Here is a 5,813-nt window from a genome sequence, read left to right on the forward strand (position 1 = left end):
AAAAAAAAAAAAAAAAAAAAAAAAAAAAAAAAAAAAAAAAAAAAAAACAGTCACCTTTTGTTGCTTTCAGCTGAGCTCTTATAAAAGGCCTTTAATATTCTTCAGTTTATTTTATAATATATAAATATATATTTAATTGAAGACATCATTGTACTTAATAGATCTGACCTGACCCATATGTGCCAATTTACTATAGTTATTATGGTGCAAGAGTTTTAAATCACCCATGGATTATGGCACTGTCACCTTTGTTGTGAGTAATAGTTCAAAGACCTCCAGTCGGCAACCAGGACATCACTCACAGAGGGAATTCCTGATGTGTTAATTTTGTACGTATGGACGTCTGTATGTATGTATGTCTGCATGCTGCCTTCTCACTGTGCTCACATGTTTATAATATGCTTTACAAATGAAGAGCGGCAACAGAAACGATGGAATCCACTTGTTACAGCAAGATAGATTTCCAGCATCACACACTTACACCTTCGGGGTCTTTATTAAGTAAAACGAAGGTTACTTGAAACAAGGTCCCCCCAACAGAAGGCTGTCACATGAATGGGAGGATGCTCCCAGGGCAGCAAGGATGCAGGGAGAATGGCTGATGGGTGGTTAAGGCAGAGCAGAGGTGGGAGGGGCAGGCTTCACCATGCTGCGCAGAATAATATGTAATTTAAAACTTAGCAATTCTCTAGTCCAAAGTTTTCTTTTAATATCGTGGATGACAATCTACCACGAGTGACTGAAAATGTGGAGAGCAAACCTCAGGGGGCGGTTACTACTATGCTTGATGGATAAGAGCAGAGGACTCTCAGCCTGTTCATTTCCCACGTGCAGATTGCTTATCTCTGCCTCAATCGGCAGTTGACCAAGTCGGCAATACGTTTCTACTCACGTAAAAACGGCGTTCAAACAACACTATCCTCAGAAGGTGGTGTCCACCCTATTGGTGGCATCGGTTTTATTTTCATTTAAAAACAATGAGTTGGACATCACATCCAACATTATCAGACACTACCAGGAAGGCAGCTATGCTCACCACTCTATCACCAACACACTCTTCAGACATCACTTGGGACCAGCAGAGAATAAAATCCACACTCCCCCTCTCTATCTGAGAGGCCAATGCTGGATAATGATGCTCACTGTTTTCTGCCAGGGAATTAAGCCTTCAGGTTGAGTTGGTAAGTGGGCTGAAGAGCTGGGAGGCTCTGCTTTCCGGCTTTCCTTGAAAGGAGGATGATATTTGAAAGTTACCAACATGAAAATATGGGTCTACACCACCAGCGTCCATGGCAAGGGCATCTCATTAAGTAAGAGTAGTTGGCAGCAATCAGAGTTGGGGAGAGTTCCTTTTTTTTGTTGTTTTTTTCAGTTTGGCAACTTGAGTTCATAACTTCGAATGACATTGAACCTCAGACCCCGTATAAAATGACTTAGGGTCTCTGTTACTCCAGCCTAGTGAAGTTCCTCAAGGTCAGAGTAACAACAGTACGAGTCCTTCCCCAGATTCTTAGCTTTTTGGTTAGGGCTTTGATGAAAGCACACATACAGACAAGCAAAGGGTTAAAATATTTTGTTTTTTGTTGCTTTGCTTTGTTTTTTAATGATTTATTTGTTATGTATACAGTGCTCTGTCTGCATGTACACCTTCATGCCAGAAGAGGGCTCCAGGTATCATTATAGATGGCCGTGAGCCACTGTGTGGTTGCTGAGAATTGAACTCAGGACCTTTGGGAGAGCAGCCGCTGCTCTTAATGTCTGAGCTTTTGCTCCAGCCTGGCTTAAAATGTTTTAAGATCAAAGCATCATTTATTTTAACTGTGTTTGTTAGTTAATGTATTTATTAGGCTCAGCTGAGTTGAGTAAATATTGTTTAATCCTGGAATGAATTATTACTACTGCCAGGCGTGAAAACAGTTCCTGACCCCTGCTGCTCCTCATAAAATGGCCATTAAAATGATCAATACATGATATGACATCATCTGATATTCCTATTTTTTTTTGTCATGGAATCCAAGTCAGTACTTAATTAACCCATGACTAAATAATGCTCGCCAGTAGAAAAATTTTCATTAAAAATATACATTCTTTAAAATAATTGTACATAGTGATAAAGACATGAAAAATATTCATTTGTTTTAACAAAAATGTACTGGCTTCCTAAAACTTGTGTCTGAGGAAATAAAAGGAAGGTTATGAAAGACCTAATGGGATACCGGACCTGCAGTATCCCAAGACATGTGCAGGTGTGGTGGGAAATTCAGCAGAGGACAAGGATGAAGACAGGAATGCAAGTGAAGGCAGGACATCATTAGAAAACTTGGACCATTTGATCACCTCCGTGGTCTGCTTTAAACGTATCCCACGGTCAAGGTGAAGTTCAGACTTGATGGTATTGAGTGATCATCTACTCCAGCACCGACAGCTCCTTCTGTTCTATGTGTATTTCCCCCTTTCCAGTCCCTCATTTACAGTTTTCTTTTTATTGCTCTGTGAAGATGCAGAAATGCTCCCTCCGTCTGTGAGGCCTTCTGTGTTGCATTCGTTTTGCATCTGAAACCTGTGCCCCCATCTTCTGATAGGAGCTCTGTTGTGTTGGGCTGGAATATGAGCTTTCTGATTCTGCCTATTCTGCATTTTCTAGCAAGACAGTGGAATATAATCCATGAGCAGTCAACTATAAGCATAGACTTTGCAGCAAGTTATTAATGGGGGACCAAAGAAAATTCACTATGATGTGTCTGATTTAGGTCTTTCCAGGAAAATAATAAAAGCGCTAGCCAACTTTATTGTAGAAACAAATAATAATATAGAATTACATCAGCACATTATACAAGTTGATATTCATGCTCATTATTACTGTAGTATTAGAAAGTTAGGTTCTTTATCTTTTTAAATTATGACTTTTCCAAAACCAAAATATATAAGGTCTTTCTAGCCCTTCTTCATTCATATTTTATTTGTCCTTTATAATGAAGAAATGCACTTCAACATGAATGAAATTTCAGTTACAGCACAGGTAATTAAATATTGGCATTTTGTAGTTTGAGTTAAAGACTTCAAATGCATTAGGATTTGGTCTAAGACATCATCTTTTGTAACAATGTAAGGACTTTTCATATTCACAACCCTCAGATAAATAAAGAAAACCTTTTCAAAATACTTCACAAAGAATCTTTTCTGAGGAGATCTAAAGAGTTCAGAAAGCTTTTTACTTTATCTGTAGTTATTAATGAGCTGGGTGACTTTAATTCAGTCACTTCATCTTTGTGATTATTTAAAACTATAAACCTAGCTAGTCAAATTAGGTGATCCAGTGTGACTTTTTATGTCTCAAGACTGTCTTAGAAATGCACTGCCTCTTTTGTTCTGCTTTGACCTTTTCTCTACCAAATAAGAACAATAAGGCTTCATGATTTTATTTTTTAGAAATGGAAACTTATTTGCATCATACTTGCTCTATTACAAAGATAAAATATGGATAGAAAGAAGCTTGGTTTTATGCATTTAGAACTGGCTATAAATGTTAAATATGAAATACTCACATAAAATGTTATTATTTACCTAGCGACTGCCCTCTTTTACTGTGTGCTTAAACTATGCTGTTGAATCCCTGCTGTTCATTACAGCATTAAGTCATCGCTTTATTGTTAATGCGATAGGTATTCAATTTTAGGAACGCTTACTCTGACACTATGCTGACATCAGGGATGGAGAGGAGATCTCATTTTAAAAGGCAGTAACCCTCTAAAAGACGGGTGCTTATTAAGCGGTCCACAGCAGAGGGCCCAGATGGGAAAGATGAAGGGCGCGTGACTACAATATGATCTTCCCCAAACAACCCTGAGGGTGAAGTCCTGAAGCATGTGTCGGGAGCATGACCAGCATTCCCACCCCTTGAATCATTACAGAAAGGAACAGAGAAAGAGAGAGGGAAGAGCAAATGAAAGAGGCATTCACACTGGGCCAGAGTTGTCCTCTGTCTCAGCCCAGGGTCACATGGGGCGGGGGGGGGGCAGCAAAAAGCCTAATGAAGCATTACCTGGTTAGAGACCTGACAAAGGGTCTTGGGATGGTGGCTTCCATAACCCCGACACTCAAAAGATGGACACAGGACAACACAGATGAAAGGTCTAGGCCAACATGGGATAAGTAGTCAGAGTCACTCTCAAAAAACAAAGAAGAGCAGCAACAGACTTCTGAGACTCACAAAGGTGCTGTGTGGGGCTTTAGGCCCAGAGGAATAGTTTCCAGATCAGGCCCAGCTGGGGATAAAAATCCCCCCATTCACTCCACAGAAATGGGACGTTCTGTTACCTGGCTTCCATGGGAACACTTACGAGCTTGTACACAATGATTTGTTATTATTTTAACTCAGTGGTTCCCAACCTTCCCAGGGCTGTGACCCTTTAACACAGTTCTTCATGTTATGGTGACCCCCGACTATAAAATCATTTTTGTTTCTACTTAACAGCTGTAAATTTGCTCCTGCCATGAATCCTAACACAAATAATTTTGGAGATAGAGGTTTGCCAGAAGGGTGTGACCCAGAGGTTAGGAACTGCTACTTTAGCTCATTTCAATTTACCCTTAAAGGCTAAATTTTAATTATAAAAATTTTTAATTATTTCACCATCGCATCTCCATCTGAACAAAAGAAATAAGGAAAGTTTTACTCGTTTGTGTGAGTGCACTTTCAGAAACTATAAACCAGAGATAAGAACGAATTCAGACACTTTAACTGATTATAAAATTCCGATGCATTTTAATTTCAAGTGAGTTTACTTCGGGACAGTATTACCATGAATGCAAGATATTAATGGCTTAGGGTGACTCCCACTTTAATCGAAATGCTTGCTAGTGTGTGTACATCTGTCTACACAGACCTCAGCAGGCTATGCCAGTGCCTGGTACAGATGGAGGAGCTGCCAGCCAGGTCGCAGTGCTGGCGGTCTGCACCTAAAATATTTAAGAAGAAAAATGGGTTATTTATCTCAGAAAACTATGGGATATATTATAAAGAGTACATAGGTCCAAGTGTATGAGTACCCTGGAATACATTATTAAAAGGGGTCTGTACCACTTTAAAAAAAAATCCTAACCCCTAAATAGCAATTATCACTAAAGCCTTTTAAATTTAAAATTACAATTAAAAAATAATGCACAAAGCCTACATTTGAGAAAGCAGATATTTTCCTGTAAAATACTGTGTGCATTTCATGGTAGAAGGCCAGCCCTGTAAACTCACGAATCTCATTTATCTCCTTTATCAGTATTTCTCTTTATAAGCCTTGACAACCTCGCTTCCTCCATTTTCATTGTCTAAAAACCCAGGGTTCGCAAATGCCAAAAGAACTGATGTGAAATGGTAAAAATCTTACTTATGGTAATAAAGTTTGTCTGCCCCGTGAAAATCCTCCCCTCCACCTAGGCTTCTAACTGAGGGCAATTTTCAGCTTTTCATATTATATTCAAAACCGTAAAACACCTCCAGTTTTATTACGTCGGATTTACCCGAGGATTACTTCGATTTTGACACTCGAGGGAAGTTCATAGTAAGTGGCTGCTATCGGAGGCAGAGCTAACAAAACGTTGCCTCCTGCTGTGTGTGTGTGTGTGTGTGTGTGTGTGTGTGTGTGTGTGTGTGTGTGTGAGCATTACCCTATGTATCCCCATGTGTGTGGTTATATGTTGAATTAATCAATGCTCCTTCGCCTCGCTTAACTGGAGGAGAGCCTGAAAGACAAGTTTTGTTACAGAAAGGTCTTGGTTGGTTGGTTGGTTGGTTGGTTGGTTGGTTGGTTGGTTGGTTG

The 5,813-nt window shown here is 39.5% G+C and overlaps 1 protein-coding gene across 1 annotated transcript in view; it reads left to right on the top strand.

The window, feature by feature from the left end:
* The window catches only part of Pcdh15 (protocadherin related 15), an 844,567-nt gene that overhangs the window by 584,539 nt on the left and 254,215 nt on the right, over positions 1–5,813 (top strand). The gene's annotated exons all lie outside the window — the stretch shown is intronic.

This window comes from Psammomys obesus, unplaced genomic scaffold (assembly GCF_907164565.1).
Source record: "Psammomys obesus unplaced genomic scaffold, mPsaObe1.curated_primary_1811, whole genome shotgun sequence".
Classification (NCBI taxonomy): Eukaryota; Metazoa; Chordata; class Mammalia; order Rodentia; family Muridae; genus Psammomys; species Psammomys obesus.